Here is a 26,383-nt window from a genome sequence, read left to right on the forward strand (position 1 = left end):
AAAACATCTACCATTTTTTAAATGGGTAAATTGTACGGAATGTATTTTTTTTTCTCTAAAGATAATGCATTTGACCCTTTCAACCCTGTGAATGGGGCGTGGGAGGTGTTATTATTTTCGTGTTACTCCCTGGAAGGGTGCATAGGTACAGACCATTACTTAATAGAAAATAACACACCTGATGTTCAGAAGATGGTGCAAGACCTTCTTTTGTTTTTCCTTCAAGTCACCTTTCAGTCCATATAATGTCCTCTTTCTATGGGTATCCAGATGTCTCTCTTTTTGGGTCTTCCCTCCCTCTTTTTAATTTTTTTATTACACTTTAAATTCTGGGATAAATGTGCAGATCATGTAGGTTTGTTACATAGGTATACACGTACCATTGTGGTTTGCTGCACTCATCAAACTGTCATCTACATTAAGTATTTCTCCTAATGCTATCCCTCCCCTAGCCCCCCACCCTCAACAGGCCCCAGTGTGTAATGTTCCCCTCCCTGTGTCCATGTGTTCTCATTGTTCAACTCCCACTTATGAGTGAGAACATGTGGTGTTTGGTTTTCTGTTCCTGTGTTAGTTTGCTGAGAATGATGGTTTCCAGCTTCATCCATGTCCCTGCAAAGGACATGAGCTCATCCTTTTTTATGTATTCCATGGTGTATTTGTGCCACATTTTCTTTATCCAGTCTGTCATTTATGGGCATTAGGTTTGCTTCCAAGTTTTTGCTATTGTGTATAGTGCTGCAATAAACATACATGTTCATGTGTCTTTATAGTACAATGATTTATAATCCTTTGGGTATACACCCAGTAATGGGATTGCTGGGTCAAATGGTATTTCTGGTTCTAGACCCTTGAGGAATTACCACACTGTCTTCCCCAGTGGTTGAACCAATTTTCACTCCCACCAACAGTGTAAAAGCGTTCCTATTTCTCCACATCCTCTCCAGCATCTGCTGTTTCCTGACTTATTAATGATTGCCATTCTAACTGGCATGAGATAGTTATCTCATTGTGGTTTTGATTTGCATTTCTCTAACGACCAGTGATGATGAGCTTTTCTCCATTTGTTTGTTGGCCGCATAAATGTCTTCTTTTCAGAAGTGTCTGTTCATATCCTTTGCCCAGTTTCTGGTGGGGTTGTTTGTTTTTTTCTTGTAAATTTGTTTAAGTTCTTTGTAGATTCTGGATATTAGCCTTTTGTCAGATGGATAGATTGCAAAATTTTTCTCCCATTCTGTAGGTTGCCTGTTCACTCTGATGATAGTTTCTTTTGCTGTGTAGAAGCTCTTTAGTTTAATTGGATTCCATTTGTCAATTTTGGCTTACGTTGCCATTGCTTTTGGTGTTTTAGTCATGAAGTCTTTGCCCATGCCTATGTCCTGAATGGTATTGCCTAGGTTTTCTTGCAGGGGTTTTATGGTTTTAGGTCCAAACTTTAAGTCTTTAATCCATCTTGAGTTAATTTTTGTATAAGGTATAAGGAAGGGGTCCAGTTTCTGATTTCTGCATTTGGCTAGCCAGTTTTCCCAACACCATTTATTAAATAGGGAATCATTTCCCCATTTCTTGTTTTTGTCAGTTTTGTCAAAGATCAGAGGGTTGTAGATGTGTGGTGTTATTTCTGAGGCCTCTATTCTGTTCCATTGGTCTATATGTCTGTTTTGGCACCAGTATCATGCTGTTTTGTTTACCGTAGCCTTGTAGTATAGTTTGAAGTCAGGTAGCGTAATGCATCCAGCTTTGTTCTTTTTGCTTAGGATTGGCTTGGCAATATGGTCTCTTTTTTGTTTCCATATGAAATTTAAAGTAATTTTTTTCTAATTCCGTGAAGAAAGTCAGTGGCAGCTTGATGGGAATAGCACTGAATCTATGAATTACTGTGGGCAGTATGGCCATTTTCATGATATTGATTATTCCTATAAATGAGCATGGAATGTTTTGCATTTGTTTGTGTCCTCTCTTATTTCCCTGAGCAGTGGTTTGTAGTTCTCCTTGAAGAGGTTCTTCACATCCCTTGTAAGTTGTATTCCTAGGTATTTTATTCTCTTTGTAGCAATTGTGAATGAGAGTTCACTCATGATTTGGATCTCTGCTTGTCTGTTCTTGGTGTATAGGAATGCTTGTGATTTCTGCACATTGATGTTTTATCCTGAGAATTTGCTGAAGTTGCTTATCAGCTTAAGGAGATTTTGGGCTGAGATGATGGGGTTTTCTAAATGTACAATCACGTCATCTGCAAACAGAGACAATTTGACTTCCTCTCTTCCTATTTGAATACGCTTTATTTCTTTCTCTTGTCTGATTGCCCTGGCCAAGAACTTCTAATACTATGTTGAATAGGAGTGGAGAGAGAGGGCATCCTTGTCTTGTGCAAGTTTTCAGAGGGAATGCTTCCAGCTTTTGCCCATTCAGTATAATATTGACTGTGGGTTTGTCATAAATAGCTCTTATTATTTTGAGATATGTTGCATCGTTACCTACTTTATTGAGAATTTTTAGCATGAAGGGATGGAGAATTTTATCGAAGGCCTTCTCTACATTTATTGAGATAATCACGTGGTTTTTGTCATTGATTCTGTTTATGTGATGGATTACGTTTATTGATTTGTGTATGTTGAATCAGCCTTACATCTCAGGGATAAAGCCTACTTTATCACGGTGGATAAGCTTTTTGATGTGCTGCTGGATTTGGTTTGCCAGTATTTTATTAAGGATTTTCACATCGATAGTCATCAAAGATACTGGCATGAAATTTTCTTTTTTGTTGTGTCTCTGCCAGGCTTTGGTATCAGGATGATGCTGGCCTCATAAAATGAGTTAGGGAGGAGTCCTTCTTTATCTATTGTTTGGAATAGTTTCAGAAGGAATGGTACCAGCTCCTCTTTGTTCCTCTGGTAGAATTTGGCTGTGAATCTGTCTGGTCCTGGTCTTTTTTTGGTTGGTAGGCTATTGATTATTACCTCAATTTCAGAATTTGTTATTGGTCTGTTCAGGGATTCGACTTCTTCCTGGTTTAGTCTTGGGAGGTTGTATGTGTCCAGAATTTTATCCATTTCTTCTAGATTTTCTAGTTTATTTGTGTAGAGGTGTTTACAGTTTTCTCTGATGGTAGTTTGTATTTCTGTGGGATCAGTGGTGATATCCCCTTTAACAGTTTTTATTGCGTCTATTTGATTCTTCTCCTTTTCTTCTTTATTAGTCTGGCTAGCATTCTATCTATTTTGTTAATCTTTTCAAAAAACCAGTTTCTGGATTCATTGATTTTTTGAAGGGTTTTTCTTGTCTCTATCTCCTTCAGTTCTACTCTGATCTTGGTTATATCTTGTCTTCTGCTAGCTTTTGAATTTATTTGCTCTTTCTTCTCTAGTTCTTTTAATTGTGATGTTACGGTGTTGATTTTAGATCTTTCCTGCTTTCTCCTGTGGGCATTTAGTGCTATAAATTGTCTTCTAAACACTGCTTTAGCTGTGTCTCAGAGATTCTGCTATGTTGTGTCTTTGTTCTCATTGGTTTCGGAGAACTTCTTTATTTCTGCCTTAATTTTGTTATTTATCCAGTAGTCATTCAGGAGCAGGGGTTCAGTTTCCATGTAGTCATGCAGTTTTGAGTGAGTTTCTTAATCCTGAGTTCTAATTTGATTGCACTCTGGTCTGGGAGACTGTTTGTTATGATTTCCATTCTTTCGCATGTGCTGAGGAATGCTTTACTTCCAATTGTGTGGTTTATTTTAGAATAAGTGTGATGTGGTGCTGAGAAGAATGTATATTCTGTTGATTTGAGGTGGAGAGTTATGTAGATGCCTATTAGGTCCACTTGGTCCAGAGCTGAGTTCAAGTCCTGAATATCCTTGTTAATTTTCTGTCTTGTTATCTGTCTAATATTGACAGTGGGGTGTTAAAGCCTCCCACTATTCCTGTGTGGGAGTCTAAGTCTCTTTGTAGGTCTCTAAGAACTTGCTTTATGAATATAGGTACTTCTGTATTGGGTGCACAGATATTTAGAATAGATAGGTCTTCTTATTGCATTGATCCCTTTACTATAATATAATGCCCTTCTTTGTCTTCTTTGATTTTTGTTGGTTTTTAAAGTCTGTTTTATCAGAGATTAAGATTGTAACCCCTGCTTTTCTTTGCTTTCCAATTGCTTGGTAAATATTCCTCCATCCCTTTATTTTGAGCCTATGTGTGTGTTTGAATGTGAGATGGGTCTCCTGAATACAGTACACTGATAGGTCTTGACTCTTTACCCAATTTGCTAGTCTGTGTCTTTTAGTTGGGGCATTTAGCTGTTTACATTTAAGGTTAATATTGTTATGTGTGAATTTGATCCTGTCATCATGATGCTGGCTGGTTATTTTGCCCATTAGTTGATGCAGTTTCTTCATAGTGTTGATGGTCTTTACAATTTGGTATGTTTTTGCAGTGGCTGGCACTGGTTTTTTTCTTTCTATATTTAGTGCTTCCTTCAGGAGCTCTTGTAAGGCAGGCCTGATGGTGACAAAATCTCTCAGCATTTGCTTGTCTATAAAGGATTTTATTTATCCTTCACTTTTAAAGCTTAGTTTGGCTCAATATGAAATTCTGGGTTAAAAATTCTTTTCTTTAAGAATGTTAAATATTGGCCTCCACTCTCTTCTGACTTGTAGGGTTTCTGCAGAGAGATCTGCTGTTAGTCTGATTGGCTTCCCTTTCTGGGTAACCCAACCTTTCTCTCTGGCTGCTCTTAATATTTTTTTCCTTCATTTCAACCTTGGTGAATCTGACGATTATATGTCTTGGGGTTGTTCTTCTCGCGGAGTATCTTTGTGGTGTTCTATTTCCTGAATTTGAATGTTGGCCTGTCTTGCTAGGTTGGGGCAGTTCTCCTGGATAATATCCTGAAGGGCGTTTTCCAACTTGATTCCATTCTCCCCGTCACTTTCAGGTACACCAATCAAATGTAGGTTTGGTCTTTTCACATACTCTCATATTTCTTGGAGGCTTTGTTCGTTACTTTTTATTCTTTTTCTCTAACCTTGTCTTCATATTTTATTAAATTACGTTGATCTTCAATCTCTAATATCCTTTCTTCCACTTGATCGATTCTGCTACTGATACTTGTGTATGCTTCACGAAGTTCTCGTGCTGTGTTTTTCAGGTCCCTCAGGTCATTTTTGTTCTTCTCTAAACTGGTTACTCTAGTTAGCAATTCCGCTAACATTTTTTCAAGGTTCTTAGCTTCCTCGCATTGGGTTAGAACATGCTCCTTTAGCTCAGAGGAGTGTATTATTACCCACGTTCTGAAGCCTACTTCTGTCAATTTGTCAAAGTCATTTTTTGTCCAGTTTTATTCCCTTGCTGGCAAGGAGTTGTGGTCCTTTGGAGGAGAAGAGGCTTTCCTGTTTTTGGAATTTTCAGCCTTTTGTGCTAGTTTTTCCTCATCTTCTTGGATTTATCTACCTTTGTCTTTGATGTTGGTGACCTATGGTTGGAGTTTTTGTGTGGATGTCCTTTTTGTTGATGTTGATGCTATTCCTTTCCGTTTGTTAGTTTTCCTTCTAACAGTCAGGCCCCTCTACTGCAGGTCTGCTGGAGTTAGCCAGAAGTCCACTCCAGACCCTGTTTACCTGGGTATCACCAGCAGAGGCTGCAGAACAGCAAAAATTGCTTCCTGTTCCTTCCTCTGGAAGCTTCTTCCCAGAGGGGCACCCACCAGATGCCAGTGGGAGTTCTCCTGAATGAGATGTCTGTCATCCCCTGCTGGGAGATGTCTCCCAGTCAGGACGCATGGGGCTCACAGACCCACTTGAGGAGGCAGTCTGTCCCTTAGCAGAGCTTGAGCACTGTGCTGGGAGATTCGTTGCTCTCTTCAGAGCCAGCAGGCAGGAACATTTAAGTCTGTTGAAGCTGCACCCACCGTCACCCCTTCCCCCAGGTGCTCTGTTCCAGGGAGATGAAAGTTTTATCTATAAGCCCCTGACTGGGGCTGACTGCCTTTCTTTCAGAGATGCCCTGCCCAGAGAGGAGGAATCTAGAGAGGCTGTCTGGCTACAGCTTCTTTGCAAGCTGTGGTGGGCTCTTCCCAGTTCGAACTTCTTGGTGGCTTTGTTTACACTGTGAGGGGAAACCCCCTATTCAAGCCTCAGTAATGGTGATGCCCATCCCCCCATCAAGCTCTAGCATCCCAGGTTGACTTCAGACTGCTATGCTGTCAGCGAGAATTTCAAGCCAGTGGATCTTAGATTGCTGGGCTCCGTGTGTAACAGGGATCACCCTGCCATAAAAATCAGATTATTTATCATTATTTGCTGAGCTAGACCACTTGGCTCCCTGGGTTCAGCCCCCTTTCCAGGGGAGTGAATTGTTCTGTCTCACTGGGATTCCAGGTGCCACTGGGATATGAAAAAAAAAAAAACAAAAAAACCTCCTGCAGCTAGCTCGTGTCTGCCCAAATGGCCACTCAGTTTTGTGGTTGAAACCAAGGGCCCTGGCAGTGTAGGCACCGGAGGGAATCTCCTGGTTTGTGGGTTGCGAAGACCATGGGAAAAGCATAGTATCTGGAACAAAATGCACCGTTCCTCATGGCACAGTCCTTCATGGCTTCCCTTGGTTATGGGAGGGAGTTCCCTGACCCCTTGTACTTCCCGGGTGAGGCGACACCCCACTCTGCTTTGGTTTGCCTTCCATGGGCTGCACCCACTGTCTAACCAGTCCCAGTGAGATGAGCTGGTTACCTCAGTTGGAAATCCAGAAATCACCTGCCTTCTGGATTAACCTTGCTGAGAGCCACAGACCCGAGCTGTTCCTATTTGACCATCTTGCCAACTATCCACATCTACCATATGTAATGCATATATGCTCTGCTGGGCGGAGAAATGGGCATCCTTGAAGAGCTTAGAATCTAGCACCTCTTCAAGCCTATATTTTTGAATTGGTCAGTATTTGTTTAGTATACGTGGGGCCTAGGGCTGTTGAAAACGGTTGTAAAATTTCCACTTGAGGGTACTATCTACTGCAAGCAGAAGTAGAACTTACAATTTGATGAGAATTTAGCAAGTCAGGCCTAATAGTTGATTGGCAGACTAGTTTTGCTTATTTCAGTGGATATCGATGCCCTTTTTAGATTGTCATTCCATTCTGACCAGCTGTTTGGATGTCTACTTTTAACCTGCCTTTTTGTATATGTACCATCCTCTTTTGTTTCCTTATACTGCTGTGATAATGCTTTGTTTTGTTAACGTTTTAAAGTGTCAGTTAATTTACAATAGCTTGTAGTCATTTTCTTAAACACTGACAGCACATTATCTACACTGTGGAGCTCTGAAAAATTCTTGGGCATTCAAAAGGAGTCCTCAACTATGAAAATATAAAAACTACTGTATTGAACTATAAAGCTACCAGGTGCAAAAAGAAAATCTGTGTTTATTTTACTATGGCATGTATTTTTTTTTTTTTTATGTATAAGCTCAATCTCATTTGTAAATGCAACCAAGTATCTTTTTCATTTAGAGATTGCTTTCTATTTAATTTTATTCATTTACCCAAATACCCACTTTCTCTATTACAGAAATCATTTCTTATTTGATTTTGCTTTCCCCCTGACCCCCATCTGTCTCCCACTGAATCAACTAAGGCAATGTCTTCTGTAAAAATTTTAGAATTTACATGAACATCTGTCTGTATTTCTCTCTCAAAATAATTTTGAATCTGTGGCATTGTAAGAGTCTTTTAACTTAAACAATTCTAAAATTTTCCTAGAGTTTTCCAGATGTTTTTTTCTGAATGGAAACTTTGTTAAACCACAATCTGTTAAGGCCTCAAAAAAGATTTGGTTTCTTGTTTTTCCTTTTCCTCTCTTTGCCCCAAATTGAAATTGAGTTCTATGTCATCTCTAGTTGGAAAGATTTTTCTCCCTTTTTTCCCTTTCTCAGTGGACCACACTTCACTTTTGGAGTCATAATAAAACATCATTTAAATGAAATGTACAAGGCAATAACCACTGAACTCAATATCATTAAATATTTATCAATACAATACTACAAGTTTGACTGTGAAATAAACATTAGGCCCTGTAAATTTAACAGTTTCCTGTAAAAGGAAAAAAAAATTCTCCTCAAGCTTTTGCAGCCCAGAGTACTGAACTTAACAAATAAATAGTTCATAGTGTGCCAAAACTGAATTGCCAAATGATTGACCACATCCTATACTACACAAGGAAAAGGCCACTATTGTTTGTACAAGTGTGTTTCATTCAGTGTTTTACTTTGGTAGATAAATAATATGAAGTTGACATTTCTAAATTAATCTTTGTTTTCAACTAACTGCAGATGAGGGAGTATGGTACACGGAAAATAAGCTGGAGGGTTTAGGGAAAGAGGAACACTAGGAAGTCTGGACCTGTTGATTGGAATTTGTGAGAATTAGACCCAATTTAGAGAATATTTATGTTAGCATTGCTATATCTATACATAAAAAGTTCTACTCTTTTTTTATCATTGTTGTGGGTTTTTTTTAAAAGAAACGATAACAAAAGAACCACTATAAAGAAGTAGATAGTGGTTTTACAGTAATAGAAGGCAGATAAAACATTAGTTTTTAATGATTGCACACTGGTACCAATGACAAAAAGTATGTTTTATTAAATGATGTCTTGGAAAACTCTAATGTGTCACTAACAAAATATACCTTACATAGAGTGATTTATTTTTCTTATTTTTGTTTGAATCAGGAATACTAGAATCAGTATCTTCTATTATGTGTATATTAATCAATATAATCACAAAATACCAAAATCAGAATGTATTTTTAAATTTCAAAATACTCTAGAATATATATATTTACACACCCTCTCACACACGCAATCTCAATTGGTTTACTGGCCTTCTTAAGCAATAAATTACCTATGTATAGCAGATAATGCATATTAATGTAATTGTGATTAAAATACCATTAAATATTTGGCCTTAGAAATAGTTATGATTTTAAGAAAAAAAAATCTTGTAACAAGAATGATTATGATAAGAAGAATAATGTTTATACCATAAATTATAGTTCACAGAAACTTATTATATTTCACCTCCATTGAAACATAGTCCTGTGAAGAAGGGAGGAGAGGTATTAACATTCTACTTTCATAAATGAGAAACTTATGACTTGTACAGCTTAAGGTACTTGTTGAAGGTCACCACAATTAACATTTGGTTTTCTGTTTCTGCATTAGTTCACTTAGGATAATGGCCTCCGGCTCCATCCATGTTGCTGCAAAAGACATGATCACATTATTTTTTTATGGCTACATAGTATTCCATTGTATATATGTACCACATTAAACTAAAGAGCCTCTGCACAGCAAGAAAGCTATCAACAGAGTAAACAGACAATCAACAGAATGGGAGAAGATATTTACAAATCATGTATCCAACAAAGGTCTACTACCCATAATTTAAAGGAACTTAAATAAATTAAGCAAAAAACAACCCATTAAAAAGTGGGCAAAGGAATAGACACTTTTCAAACGAAGACATACATGTGGCTAGCAAGCCTATGAAAAAATTCTTAGCATCACTAATCATTAGAGAAAAGTAAATCAAAACCATAATGAAATACTATCTCACACCAGTCAAAACCACAATGAAATACCACCTAACACTATCTCACCAACCTCAATAGCATCTGTTAAAAAATAACAGATGCTGGCAAGGTTGCAGAGAAAGGGGAATACTTATACACTGCTGAGGGAAAGGTAAATTAGTAAAGCCATTGTGGAAAGTAGTTTGGCGATTTGTCAAAGAACTTAAAACAGAATTATCATTCAACCCAGAAATCCCATTATTGGGTATTATTGGGTATTCGCAAAGGAATATAAATCGTTCTACCATAAAGACACATGCACATGTATGTTCATCATAGCACTATTTCACAATAGCAAAAACATGGAATCAACCTAAATGTCCTGTTTCTTTTTATAAGGAAACTAATCCAATAATGAAGGATCCATTTTCATAACCTAATAACCTCCCTAAAACCCTATCTAAAAATACCATCACATTGGAGATTACGGTTTCAACATATGGATTTTGAGGGGAACCCAAACATTTAGTCCATAGCAATAGTATCAGAAGACATAGATCACTGATTTTAAGTTGGGCACATACCAATTAAAAATATTTGAACTCTGGGAGCCCATACCCTAATCCAGAATCCACATCTTAGGACAGCACACCTGACATCAGAAAGATCATACTATGCCATAGGACTATACAGTCTTCCTTTATCTATATGCATGCTGTATGTCAGAAAAGAGTTTTCATTTGTGGATTTAATTGCTCGTGAATCAACTCGATGAATGTTAGAAATAGGCTTTTACTGTAAAAAGTATTCAAGATATGGAGACTAAAAATATGTATCAAAGAGTTTTCTCACACTTCCATGAAAACCTCATTATAAACATCTATGTAGTCTTGCTCTTTTATCCACGGGGATACCGCTTGAGGATAAATCCCCAGAGCTTCTAGCTGTGAACTGCGGGATTCTGGTTGCTGATGCCAGCCACGCGGAGTAGTCCTACATTTGGAATCCCGGCTTGAATAAACTCTCTGTGAAAGACTTGGAGGGCCTTGAGTCTGCAAGGTAGGCCATGTGATCTTTTTTTTTTTTTAAAGCTTGTTTGTTTAATGCATGTTTAATAAATAAATAACTCTATGTGTGACAAAATTTGGCCTGGGACATACTTTAATTATTGCTTTGAAGCGAGGTCATGGAGTGAGTAGATAACCTTATTTATTGCAAAACTTCTTTGGCAGCTAACACTAACAACCGAAAAACACCCAAAAGTTGTGCTTGAGGAATTCAGCAGGCCACTTTGCCTCGTGCATACCAATGAAATAACTGGGTGTTTATAATGAGTGTTTATATTACTATTTTTTTTCCAGATACTCTAGTCAGAGTCAGATTTTTTTGTTTGTTTGTTTTTTGAGATGGAGTCTCGCTCTGTGGCCCAGGCTGGAGTGCAGTGGCGCGATCTCGGCTCACTGCAAGCTCCGCCTCCTGGGTTCACGCCATTCTCCTGCTTCAGCCTCCAGAGTAACTGGGACTACAGGTCCCCATCACCACGCCTGGCTAATTTTTGTATTTTTAGTAGAGGTCGGGCCGTGTTAGCCAGGATGGTCTCAATCTCCTGACCTCGTGATGTGCCCGCCTTGGCTTCCCAAAGTGCTGGGATTACAGGCGTGAGCCACCACGCCCGGCCAGATTCAGAATTATTAAGTTCACTTGTTTTTCTTGAAAATATAAGAAGAAAACATACACTTTGGTTAAAATCACCATTAATTTGGGTTTTTTTACTAATAATGAATCTTTTCTTGAGAAAAATATATTTTCATTGACAATACTTCGTTTGCCTACATTTCCTTTTGAAGATATTTTTAAGATAGGGCCTTTACTCTTATATTTGCTTATAACATTTCCATGGTAACACTACATCTTTTCACAGCCTCTCTCTCCCTGTTTTAGGGTAATAGCAGCTGAAACAAGGATTAAAAAAAATTTTTTTTTTTTAAATTAAGAGTCCCAAATGAATTCTTCCATTGTAATTCTATTTTTTGCATATATTTTATAAATGCCCAGTAAGTTTTTCTTGAGAATTATTTTATTTCACAAGATGATTTTATGTAAAAATAGAAAATGTTCTCTGCGTTTTTATTGTATCAAAAAATATATAAAAACAGGGGTTGTGTCATAAATAAGGATGGATGTATTTGTTTAAATACATATGTTAATATATATAGAGGCAGAAATATATTTATGCACAAATATACACACAAATCTGTGCATGTTTGTGCATAAATTTTGTGTATGTGTATGTGCACATATATGTGTGTTTATATGTATGTGTGTACACATACAAATACACATACACATATACACACATAAACACATATATGTACACAAATACATATATATGTATTTAAGGTTTTTAAAAATTAAACCACTCATGACTAGATATGACATTTAATAAGTACCACATGAAAACACAGGGAGGTTGATAAATAAAGGATTTCCAGGGGATATGGCATAGTCAGCAAAGAACAATATAATTTTATTCTATATGGCTTTGTCTTTCAATGAAAGAGAATAATGGGAGCCTGATAGCACCAGGACATTATTAGAAATGCCTAGAGAGTAAAGAGGAAAATAGTTTGCTCACCTTGACAGAGGACATGACCAAATTCAATTTCATTTCATCTTGAGCATCTGAATGATCTGTGTTCAGGTAGAAATAAATCTGAATTGTGATCAACCAGTTATAGATGATCTATAGACCGTGTGTACAAATAATAATGTCTTTAGAGGGTTGGTGATGGAAACTTGATTTGTAAACTTGCCTTTTAATTCTTTTTGAGGATCCTGAGAACAGATAGCAGATATAATGGCATCTGTTTTCAGGCTATCACCTGGGTAATTTCCCCTGTAGTTTAGCATCTTATTAACACACAATGCACGAACATTTCACTCAAGGATTGCCTAGGTACTGGTTGTACCATTCGCTGATTTCTTTATCTTATTCACACAGTTTTGACCACTAGGCTGCTATGACCAAAACTTTCAAACATTTCTGAATCCCTGAGCTCAGTATTCAGACATAAAATATGATCTGTCTCAGATCTTGCTGTCTTCACTGCCCCAAAACTCTCAGAAGATACTTTTTAGGCTCATAGTTTTTTTCTTTCTTTCTTTCTTTCTTTCTTTCTTTCTTTCTTTCTTTCTTTCTTTCTTTCTTTCTTTCTCCTTTCTTTCTTTCTTTCTATCTCTTTCTCTTTCTTTCTTTCTTTCTCTCTCTCTTTCTTTCTTTTTATTTTCTTTCTTTTGTTTTTAAAGACTGTATTTTCTTAGAGCACTTCTAGATTGAGAGCAAAATTAAGAAGATGGTACAGAGATTTCCCATAAAAGCCCTGCACTCACACATGCATAACCTCAACCGTTATCAACATCCCCCATCAGAGTGGTACACTTGTATATTTGTACAACTGACACATGATTTTTACCCAAACTCCAAAGTTTACACTAGGGTTCACTCTTGGTAGGTGTACACTCTAAGGGTTTGAACAAATGCACAGTGACTTTATCTGCCAAGATTGTATCATACAGAGTATTTTCACTTCTCTAAAGGTCTGCTCTGCTCCACCTATTCATCCTTCCTTCCTCCCTAAGCCCTGGCAACCATTCACTTTTTCCTGTCTCCATAGTTTTTTTTCTTTTTCAGAATGTCATACAGTTAGAATCACACAGTATGTAAGCTTTTCAGATTGGCTTTCTTCATTAGTAATATGCCTCCAAGTTTCCTCCATGTCTTTTCATGGCTTGATAGCTCATTTCTTTTTAGGGCTGAATAATATTCCATTGTCTGGATATACCACAGTTTATTCATTCACCTGCTGAAGAATCTTTTGGTTACTTCCAAATTTCAGCACTTGTGAATAAAGCTTCTATAAATGTACTTGTGCAGGTTTGTTTGTGGACATATGTTTTCAACTCCTTTATGTATGTATACCAAGAAGCACAATGGCTGGATAGATAACACTGTAAGAGTAGGTTTAGCTTTGTAAGAAACTGCCAAACTATCTTCCAAAGTGGCTTTGCCATTTTGTATTTCTACCAGCAATAAATGAGAGTTCCTGTTGCTCCACATCCTTGCCAGCATTTGTTGTTGTGGGTGTCCTAGATTTTTGTTATTCTTAAAGGTGTGTAGTGGTATCTCAACTTTGTTTGAACTTGTAATTCCCTGTTGACCTGTGGCGTGGAGTATCTTTTTGTACACTTCTTTGCCATCGGTGTATCTGTTTTGGTGAGGCTTCTGTTAAGTTCTTTGGCCTATTTTGGGTGGGTGGGGGTTGTTTGTTTTCTTCTTTTGTTGAATTTAGGCTAATGTTTCTTAAAGTCTCATCCTCTGTCAATTTGTATATGAATCATCTGAGGAGTTTATTGAGCATACAAATTCTTGGGCCTTATTCCAGGTCACTGGAGTCAGAATATCTGATGTGGGGGTCATTAATTTGAGTTTTAAGTAAGTTTTTCTGTGACTCTTAAAAAGTGCTAAAATATTAGAAGGACTCTGAGACAATTGTCTTTAAAGAAATCCAGATGATTTATTTTTTTTCCTTTTAAAGACTCCGAAGATTCCCACTACGGACCATGAGCTTCCAGAAGTTCATGGCCAGGGCACACTTTCATATAGTAAGGATTGAAAAATTTTGCATCTTTTTGGCATGAGTCATTCACTTCTCTTTTCTTCCTCATAGATTTCAACCACTCTAGTTCTCCTTTCTTTACCTCTCTTCTCTGCTTTTCATATTCTCCATTTCTGATCTATTACCAGAGCCATGCTTTTTTTTTTTTTTTTTTTGCAACAGTCTCACTCTATCACCCAGGCTGGAGTGCAGTGGTGCAATCTCGGCTCACTGCAACCTTCAACTCCCTGGTTCAAGCAATTCTCCTGCCTCAGCCTCCTGAGTAGCTGGGGCTACAGGCACGTGCCACCACGCCTGGCTAACTTTTGTATTTTTAGTAGAGACGGGGTTTCACCATGTTGACCAGGATGATCTCAATCTCCTGACCTCGTGATCCACCCACCTAGGCCTCTCAAAGTGCTGGGATTACAGGTGCGAGCCACTACGCCCAGCTCCATAATTCTTTCATCTCTCCTAACGGAATTTGTAATACCTGCTGAATGTACTACATACATTTTGATAATGTAGGTTTCTGAGAGATTAGTGATGAAATCTGGTCCATGAAGAAGAAAGTTCAATGTCTGGTGTAATATGATTCAGTAAAATAAGTAATGACAGACTTATCCTCTAGAAGTTCCAGAGCTGGAGGGGGGGCTCTGGGTCTTGAAGAAGTCTGCTGGTGAAACTCGTAGCCCAAGATCTGGACACAGGGGACAAAAGTGGTGTCAAAATTCTATTAGGTTGGTGCAAAAGTAATTGCAGTTTTTATCATTACTTTTAATGCCTAAGCAATTGGTAAGTACGAATAATACATTCTGGAATTTTAGGGTCTAGGACATTAGTTTGGGAGTTGAATGTCTTTCTCTAACCTCATTGATAAGTTCTCTAGTTCAACAAAGTTGACTTTATGAAGTTAGAATGTTGGAATGTGTCTAGCACATATCCTTCCTGTATTCTTACATGGGCAGTCATACATTTATTCTGTGCCAACCTTCTGAGGTTTTAACAGAATCTGGTACTTCAGTTAGCCATTAAAACAAAATGCTGCAACAAGCTTTCACTGAGAAATGTGTATTTACTGGAGATTTCTTTAAAAAGAACAAGAAGGTTAATATTAAATGTTACATGGCAAAAATTGATACAAATCCACATTTTCCATTTCTGGATTGTTGAAAGGCATTCTTTGTCTTTCAGCCACCAGATACGTATACTTCTTTGTGTACACTTTTGCTATGGGCTCTGTTTTCCTTCTCCTATATTCTGGGTGTAAGAACCAAGGGTGTTCTCCTTGAGTCTTTCTATGTTTTTCTTCCATATTATCTATTGTATGAATAACTACATTATATATATAATAGATAATATGTTATTACTAAGTTATTATATTATATTATATTATATTATATTATATTATATATGTCACTTTTTGGCTATTTGATGCTGTTCAAGATCTTTAACCTCTCTGAATCTCAGGAATAATAACTGTACTTATCTCAATAGAGAAGCAAAGGAGTTAATATATATGCAAGGTTCAAAATAGTAACTAGCCCATTTAGGACTATAGAAGTGTAAGCTGGATCACATATATCATATTAATGGAACTTATTAAAGAAGATTTTTAGCCAAGAGTTCTCAAAGTTCTTAATAATAGCAAATAATAAGGAAAAATAAAATGTGGCAGCTTAAAATGCAACCTCAAACCATAATTCAAACACAAATCTTTAAGGAGTACTATAGTATTTTTCCTCTTTAGTAGATTTGGCAAGAGTTAAATATAGCTCTCTGACCTTGCCTTGCACCCTAAGAAAAAGTCTTATCTCCATCAGAATCTCCGCTTTCTCTACAGTTGCTCTTGGAGGCAATGATCAGATGATCTACTCTTTCAGTTAGTAAGTGTCAAAATTTACATAGAAACGTGAATAGCGAGCTGTCACTGCCTTGCTCCAGGCATCTTGCCAGGTTGTGAAGTTGAATATTCAGTTGAGTTTGTATCTCATCATTACAGCTATGGCCTTCCAGGGGGGACCAAAAGGGCCAGACAGCCATGAATTAATGAAGCTCAGTGGGAAGTCTAAATAGAGACAAAAGTTTTCATCTATATTTGTTTAAGAATGTTGAAGTAGAACTTGCTTTCCAAATGCCATGTCTAATTTAAGAGCAGGACTGCAGTGGTAATAGCCCAATATCACCATGTCTCCACTGCCTGCTAAAGCTGATACCGGGAGACATCATGCTGTGGAAACAATTATATCAACATAATTGGAAAATATTTTTTTCGGTGCCGTTCTGCCTTAATTAAAGCTCATTTTACATGTTGGGGAAGGAAGTGTTTTCTCAAAACTTTGGGGTATATTCAGATTTCTTTCAAAAAACAAAGCCTGGATGAAATACGTAAAGGAAGGTCCATTTATATTAGGGATAAAGAGAATCAAATGGAGATTTTTGCATCAGGTGATACAGGTTTGAATTCCAGCCCTACCACTTACTGACTCCATGACCTTGGGCAGGGACTTTGAATCTGTGGGGCTGGATTTTTTTTTTTCCTCTGAAAATTTCCACGAAGAATGTATGCTTCTGAGTATTGATGTGAGCAATGAACTTGGTTATTGAAATATCTTGAGAAGTACAGGGGTCAAAGTTCACATACTAGGTTAAGGGAGTGGTTGCTAAGGTCCTCTGAATGAACAAATAAGAAGAAATTGCTTTATGCTCCTGAGAGTAGCTTAAAGAATAGGATGGATTTGAGAAGAGAAAGGGGAAGGAGGGAGGAGTTAACACGGCAGAAGGCAAGAGCTGTGTGAGTTCATAGATCTTCAGCGGTGGGACTGGACTTGTAAGATTTTTCAATACATTAAAGGAGAGGTACATTTAATGGAAATTTTTTAAATAGTTGCTGTCTGGTATAAATGTGACCTGTCTCATTATCCTGGATCCTCAGTGGTATCTACCAATGACATAGGTGGTTATGTGAGTGTTTTATTTTTGTTGGTATTAGCGGTAGAATGTGAGGAGAAGGGAGAGTTAGCTGAATTTTATGTCTGTTTCAATATGGTATACAAAAAGATCACTGCTGGAAATAGAAGCTGGTCACAGAAATGACAGTGAGAATATAAGCCTATCAGAAAAATAACAAATATCTTGGACAGATTGTGCTTTCCATTGGGTATGGAAGAGGGATTTGAGATGAAGATCATTTTGGTTGGGAGCGTGGTCTGACATCCTGGTTACAGACATACAGCAATCAATACCCAGACAGAACATATATGTACACAATAGATTTTTATTATAGTTGTTAAACCAATGAGGATAGCTCAAAGCAATATTACATATAGATTAAACAATATTTTACACTTTACAATGTCATTTCATTTTTGTAATCTTGTCGTCCTGTGGATTAGGTTGCTCCCTTCAACCCCCAATTTGTTTCCCCAAAATATTTTTCATCACAATGTATTCAAGTTTGGTTACATATTTATTCTAGGAGAGATTCTCTGAGAATGAGATTATGTCCAATTCTATAACTCCGTGATCCCAAAGCGTAGCAAAACGTCTGATACATAGTTGGAAATTAACAAACATTTATTCAACAGATTAGTGGATTTCATTCTTACAATGGTAGGGGGGAATGTTGTTTCCTTTTACCAATGGGCAAACTGAAGATCAAAGAGTTATACCCAAAGTAACATAACTAAGTGATATGATCATGATTTAGATTTGGCCTTCTTCAAGTTTAGAATTCTCGTTATGCTTTATCTCACCACAAGCTTTTCCAATCAGAAAAGGCAAAAAGTAACATAATTTAAAAATTTTTGAGATAATTACCTTAATTCTAAAGAAAATTTGCCAATTACCTCTTCCTAACCTTTATTACTCTAAAAAGAGATTAAAATTTTAATGACAGAGCTCATAATTTTCTCTTGGTGCTGGATTCATCCTTTATTCCTCAAAATGGAGTAACACAACTTTAATTTTCATGCCTTTTCCAATCTAAAGACATGAGTGCTTTTTGTGTTTGATGTAATGAATTCATGACCTTGAGATGGAATATAAGATCTTGAAATTCTGTCTCTAAAGCCTTAGTCTACTTTGTTAGAAGATGGTTACCCAAACTTTGACTTTAAGTCTTAAAGAAGCATTTTGGCCATAGAAAACAGATGGAGAGGTGTGGCTTGGGGCTCCCCAAAAGCAGAACACTAACCACGTTCATGGAGACCTATCATTTACTTTCCTCGTTTCTCTTGTCTGGCTTTGCCATCAGACTCTCACATGATTGCTTGAAAGTCAGTTTTTGGCCGGGCGCGGTGGCTCACGCCTGTAATCCCAGCCCTTCGGGAGGCTGAGGCGGGCGGATCACGAGGTCAGGAGATCGACACCATCCTGGCTAACACGGTGAAACCCCGTCTCTTCTAAAAAAGAAAATACAAAAAATTTGCCAGGCGTGGCGACGGGCACCTGTAGTCCCAGCTACTCAGGAGGCTGAGGCAGGAGAATGGCGTGAACCTGGAAGGCGGAGCTTGCAGTGAGCCGAGATCGCGCCACAGCACTCCAGCCTGGGTGACAGAGTGAGACTCCGTCTCAAAAAAAAAAAAAAAAAAAAAAAAAAAAAAAAAAAAAAAGTCAGTTCTTAATTTCACCTCTTGCAGATTTGTCATCTCCTTGACTAGAGACTTTTATCCACATATTATACCTTAATGAATGTATTAGTTTCAGAGCTTTTGGGTAAAAATGGCAGAAAACACAACCATAGTGGTTTAAAATCACACAGGCTTGTTTATTTCATAGACCAAGATATCCAGAGGGAGCCACTCAATAGGCAGGATGGCTGCTTCCAGATGTTCTCATGGACTCTGCTTCTTTCTATTTTTCTGTCTCAATCTGGTAGCTTTTCCCCACATGGTTTCAAGATGGTGGTTGTGGTTCAGGTAGGAAATAAAGGAATTAATTCTCTCAGAGGGAAGCCTTACCTTTTTATTAAGAGAGATATATGGTTCCCAAAGACAACATCAGTTTGGTTGGATACGTGTGAATTGTCCAACACTAGTTCGCTAGTGAAAAAAGTCTGTGGTATCAGTCGAATTAGAAAACCAAAATAGTCTGCCTTAATGACTTTCTTTCACTTCACCTCAAAACTCTGGATGTACTCTTCCCTTCTCATTGCTACTATCACAGATTCCTAATGAGTAGGAGACAGGATATGAAACTATACTATACTCATTTTCTATAGTAAAACTTTAAGTGGGTCCCAGAACCCCAGAATTTCAGCCTTAACAAGGACTTCAAAGGTCACCTGGATCAATCCTGTATTCAAGGCCGATTTTCATGAAAACGAATTTGCTCAGCCTGCTTTGGAAAGTCTTCAGCAATTTTCATGAGCCAGAGGCTGTCTGAAGCTACCATCAGCAGAGGGTAATTTTGATTTGCTTTAGATGTCCCTAATGAAGCCACCTACCAAGCAAAGTGGCTCTCTGGTCAGCGTTCCCCCTGGACTCCGATGGGAAGAGAAAGTGCACAGCAGAATACACAATAGCTTGCTTATCTGGAGTTCTTTTTCCCATGCAGCTGCTGCTGGCCTGGAATACTAACAGATAACTAGCATATTCTGAGGGTGAAATTAATGGATTGACAAAGAAATGCTGTCAGGGAGATTGTCAAGTTCCTTTCCTAGAACATTAGCCATTCTCTGAAGGTAATGGAAGTGGTTAGGCTAAATTGTCAGTTCATTTTGTTGGATTAAAAACGAAAAAGAAAACATTGGAAATAAAAACTGGGGGTTCTGACGGTGGCTTCCCCATGCTATGACTGGACAAAGGGAGCTGTGTATATATTGGCAGGCTCAAATTAACTCAGCTAGGTGGAGACATTTTAACATTTCATTTGCAGCATAATTTTCTATATATAGGTAAAACACTAATCTGGTCTTTAGCAGTTAGGGAAATGAGAATAAAACAGGGTCTTTTATTTGTGAGTGTTCTATTCACAAATTTTTGAGAAAGTACATAAAGTGAATATTACCAAAAATTACATGTTTTTGAAAAACAAAACAAAACAATACAATACCAAGTGATCTCTAAACTTATCCAGCATGTTGGTGAAGACAGATTACATCAAAATATGTGCAATGCCCTTTTCAAACTGCTGTGGAAATTGATACGGCTGAAATCAACTGTTTCCGTGCCCTTTTTGAGCCATCGTTCTGACATATTTTAGATAATGTGGAAAGCACAAACATTTAAAAAAATAATTTTACGCTAAGAATAAATTTGTTCTATAGAAAGTCTACTTTTACGTGATTTATTTGATATGATTACTGTTGTTTGGTTTCATTTTGTTTTTTAAAATGTATTTTTCTATATCTGCTGAGAAATATCAAAAGACTTAGCAGGACTTTCTCTACAATTCACAAAGATTTGATTGATTACACAGAGATTTAATAAGTCAACTAACTCATATATATGTATACATATTTTTCTTAATTCTGAATAAGAAATAATTTTCACTTTGGGAGCTCATTCTTGTGTGTATGTGTGTATATATATATATATATATACTGTCAATGTAATATATATGTGTGCATATATATATATATATTCCATTGACAATTTAACTTTTTATAAGAAGCTACTGATAAAGTCTGTAATAGTCATGGAAGTGAGGATAAAATGAGTTAATTTAATTCTATTAATATAATACAGCCTCCTTTATAGAGTTACATCACTGGGGAGCCACCTTCAAAATGTTCTACTCTTATTTCCAACTTTATTCCATTTTTAATTGATCAAAATGCATTGACTCTTCAGCCTATCTACCCATAGATAGATTTGGTACGTAGGTAGATAGGTAGTTAGACAGACAGACAGACAGACAGCTTGACAGATATAGGTAGATGCAGTGGCTCTAAATATTGGCTCAAGATATTCTGTATCTTAAACATAGGTTTTAGAAAATATTTCTTGTACTCCAAAGAGAACTCCATTAGAGATCTTTCTAGAACTTTTCTCTCTAGAAACATCACTGGCTTTCTGAATTAAAATGACTACTTGAGGAAAGACATACTGTTCCTTTTTTTTGAGACTTTAATCATTTAAGATTTTTGAGGAAGTATTCTTTTAGTGATACCTACTTTAACCCGGCCTACAGTAACTTAGTTACATCTTTTGATTTGATTTCATTTTTATTTAGGGAAGTGAAATATTTACCTGAAGTAAGATTGCAAGAACCTTTATCAAATATAGACTAAGGACTAATATGCATTACCTCATAATATTTTAATGACTGGACAAAATCTGGATATACCCCAGCCTAAAATCTGCCCATAATCCTTTTTGTTTCTATTATTGGTCTGATCCGATGCACTATTTCTATAATACTCTACAAATATTCTGTTTTCACAGCAACCCCTTCGAGATTAGTCAATGATCTGTACACTCATTTCCATCTTTAAACTGTTACAGATATTCCAATATCAGAGGGAAAATGAGAATGCAGATTAATGAGAATTCAATTGATGGCCCTACTGGTGTTTTGTTGGGTACCAGGCCTATTATCAAGGAAGACATCAAAGCTACCCAATCTCATGGTTTGCATAGATTGTCTTATTGCCTAAGGCTTCCGGTGGTTTGTTTATTTGTTTTGTTTTGATTTTGTTTTGTTTTTTACCTTTCCTTTCATTTTATCTGTCCTTCTGTCTTTCTTTTTGTTTGCAGAATAACTTCATGAAGTTTCTGGTTTATATTTTTATTTTTAGGCTACTATTTATTACAATTACAATCACAAATAATCCATAAAATCTAAATACAGTGATAATGTTTATGACTTTGCCTATCACTACTTATCAGGATACAGCTGTGTATATGTAGAAACACAAAGATAGAACCAAACTGAGTTATATTCTTGCGCCATCAAACATCTGTTAACAGAGGTACTTTGTTTCATTATGGAAAAACAGAGCTGAAGAGGGGGAGAAAAAATTCATTCATTCATTCATTCAAACAAGTATGTATTAAAAATTTGCTATGTGATATACTACATTCTGCAATGAGGCTACAGAATTGAGTGCATACTGTCTTTCCTCAAAAAAGAATTAACAATATGTGGAAGAGGAGAGGTATAAGTGAGACGGTGCTGAAGAGAAATTCTCCTACTTTACAATGTTAACTCATGGAATATTTTTACAAGTTCGGGATTGATATAATGGTGGTATAAGGAAGGAACCTGGCCAGAAAAAGATGGTCTATTCAAATTGAGTATTGTGATAAAAATGTAATGTGTGCACTACTTTTTGCAATGATACAAATAAAAAGTGAGGAAACCACAAAGGATATCACAATACTTGGACCCTACTTAGCCAGAGGGCTAGGGAGAGAAACACTGGAACCTGAAGAAACTGCATAGAAAAGCCACCAGACAGGAGCTGGGACCTTTGGTTGATAGAGCAGGGATGCAGGTAGCCTAAGATGACCCTGTAGGGAGAGATGACAGGAGGGAATAACTGCATTCCTTTCTTTACACACTCCCATCCTCTGCTAGTGCTCCACATTCATCAAATGAATCTTGAAACAGGGCAAGTCAGCCTTCAGAGACATATAAAAGGTTGAAGAGGGTGTAGAATGGATCAGCAAACCACTGCACAATGATCAAAAGCACAAACTAAAGCCAGACCACCTGGGTTCAAATAACAGCTTTGCCACTTACTGGCTATGATCTTAGGCAAGTCATTTGAGCTTCCATTCCCTTATCTTTATAATGGAGAGTATTACTAGGACTTCTTAACTGATTTTCTTTTAATAAAATTTTTATTTTAGGACAGTTTTAGACTTACAGAAAAATTGAGCTGGCGAAAACTGCAATTACTTTTGCACCAATCTAAATAGTGCAGAGAATCCCATCTACCTCATATTGTTTCCCCTATTACTAACATCTTACACGACTATGGTACATTTGTATATTGGTAAAGAACTAATGTTGCTACATTATTATTAGCCTAAGTCCATAAATCAGATTTCTTTAGTTTTTAATTGTGTTTTATTTTTTGTCCTGTTCCTGGATCTTATTAGAACACACATTACGTTTAGCTACCATGTTTCCTTACCTATCACCTCTCCACTGTGATGGTTTCTCAGTCTTTCCTTATTTCTCATTACCGTCATAGCTTTACATAACATTGGTCAGGTACTGCTGAGAAATATAGGCCAGAATAGTCCTCAATTTTTTTCTTTTTAAAATCAAGACATAATTAGCATACTATAAAATTCACAATTTTAAAGAATGCAATTCAATAGATTTTAATATATTCACCAGGTTGTGCATCTATCACTTGTATCTAATTCCAGAATGTTTTTATCATGCCAAAATGAAATTCCATACACATTCCTTCATTCATTAAGTCCCTGGAAACCACTGATAGGTTTTCTATCCCTACAGATTTGTCTATTATGAGCAATTCATGAAAGTAGAGTTACACAATATGTGATCTTTTTTTTCTGGCTTCTAGCATGCATCTGCACTTCATTCTTTTTTTATGGCCAAATTATATTCAATTGTATAAATATATCAGATTTTATTTTTCCACTGATCAGTTGATGGACATTTGGATTGTGTTGATTTGGGGACTATTACAAATAATGCTATGAACATTTGAGTACAAATTTTTAAGTGAACATGTTTTTATTCTCTTAGCTATGTGCCTTGGAGTAGAATTGCTGGAGTATATGTATCTCTACTTTTAACTTTTTGAGGAACTGCCTATTGTCTTCTATAGGGCTGCGCCTCTTAACATTTCCATCAGCAAGTTATAAAGGTCCCGATTTTTTCACATCCTTATCAACACTTGGCAACATAGTCTACCTTTTTAAACTTGGTCCTTCTAGTGAGTATGAAGTAGTATCTTATTGTGGTTTTCCAAATAGCTGATGATGTTGAACAACTTTTATTATTCATTGTCCATTTGTATATCTCTTCAGGACAAATATCTATTCAAAATCTTTGGCCATTTTTATATTGGATTGATTTGTCTTTTTATTTTTGGTAAGAGTTCTTAATATATTCTGGACACTAGACCCTTATCAGATACATGGTTTACAAATATTTTCTTACATTGTGTGGGTTGTCTTTTTACTCCTTGATAGTGTCTTTTTAAGTACACAAAGTTTTAATTTAGCTACAGTCCAATTTATATTTTTTTTGGTTGCTTGGGCTAGGTGTCATATCTAAAAAATTGCCTAACCCAAGGTCACAAAGATCTACAACGATGTTGTTTTCTAAGAGTTTTCGAGTTTTAGTGCCCACAGTTAGATCACTGATCCATTTTGAGTTAATTTTTGTATATGGTGTGAGGTTAGGGTTCAACTTTGTTCTTTTCCATGTGGATGTTCAGTTGGGCTGAACAGTGGATGTTCACTGTTCACTAAAAAAAATTAATTGGAATTTTCCTCTTGATTAGACTAGAATTATTGGTGTAGAAGGCCACAGAGGAAAAGCTCCATTCTCAAAACAACATACCATCACCAAGTTACCATGAATGAAGTCACCTTGATCATCTGGATATGGTAGTATTTGTCAAGTTTCTTCACTGTTCATTTACTGACCCCACTATTCCACTTTCACCCTGCTTTCCATGTTGTACTCTTAGATGCAGACACGTCATTGTACATAAGGATTGGGGAGTTATGCTCCATACACTTGAGAGCAGAGAAGCTATATAAGTTTTCTGGAATTTTTCTGCACATGAAATTTATTTATTCTCTTCATTTTTAAAATTCATTTTTTTAATCAACATGGACTCATGGATATTTATTTAATATGTTTGGCATTAACATTATACTTGACTTAGCTTCTTAAATTGTTGTACTTTTGGCCATGGTCCTCTCCCAGTGATTTCCTTTGATATATTCATATTATTGCCTTTTTGTTTGAGCACTTCCATACTTCCTGGCACTACAAGATATTCCAGGATTATCTTGTATATTTCATGTCCCAGTTATAGAATCAGTCATTTCTTCAAGGAGCAGATTTTTTGTGGAAAAATTTAATTAAAAAGCAAGATTTTGGTCCTAAGTTGTTCAGTGCTACTGAGGAGTCATTGTTTCTAGGCTCTTTCAACTAACAAAATAAGGAAATATATGTGTGTGTGCTAACTCCTGTAGGTATGTATATCTATAAATATTGTTATATATAAACTTCTGCATATACATTAAACATAAGTGCATACTATCTCTACCTCTAATCTATTGCCACATAGGTTATTTTTGCCCTCTTTCTTTGCTTATCTGTAAGTTACCACCCCAACAGTGAGAAAACTGGCTCTTACCATCTGCTATTCTTTCACTTAAGTGTTCAGTTCTAATACACATATATAGTCATAATTGTTAACTCCTACACTTATGACAAAGAACTTCATTAACTAAATAATAGTCGTATGCACAATGCCTTTTGCCTTTAATATTACAGAATCCATTCATTTCCAGTCTTAGATTAATACCTTAATCTCTCAATCTTTTCAGTGATATTATTTCATGCCTTGTAGTACACTTAGATTTCTTTGTCACAGTTTACATTCCTTTCTTTTAAATTTTTCATTTTAATTTATCTTTTAAAAATCTCAACTTTTATTTTACATTCAGGGGTACATGTGCAAATTTGTTGTATGGGTATACTGAACTCAGGTAGTGAGCATAGTACCCAATATATAAATCCATGCCCCCTCCCTGCCTTTCTCTTCTAGTAGCCCACGTTTTACTCCATGTGTGCTCAATATTTAGCTCCAACTTATAAGTGAAAGCATGCCATATTTGGTTTCCTGTTCCTTTTTTAGTTTGCTTAGGATTATGGCCTCCAGCTCCATCCATGTTGCTGCAAAGGACATGATTTCATTCTTTTCTATGGCTGCAGAGTATTTTATGGCATATAATTACCACATTCTCTTTTTTCAATCTACCATTGATGAATAGTTAGGTTTATTCTGTGTTGTATTAGTCAGGGTTCTCTAGAGGGACAGAATTAATGGAATATATATATATATATATATATTTATTTATTTATTAAGTATTAACTCACACGATCACAAGGGCCACAATAGACCATCTGTAGGCTGAGGAGAAAGAAGAGCCAGTCCAAGTTCCAAAACTGAAGAACATGGAGTTGGATATTTGAGGGCAGGAAGCATCCAGCACAAGAGAAAGATGCAGG

Source organism: Pan paniscus, chromosome 15 (assembly GCF_029289425.2).
Source record: "Pan paniscus chromosome 15, NHGRI_mPanPan1-v2.0_pri, whole genome shotgun sequence".
NCBI lineage: Eukaryota > Metazoa > Chordata > Mammalia > Primates > Hominidae > Pan > Pan paniscus.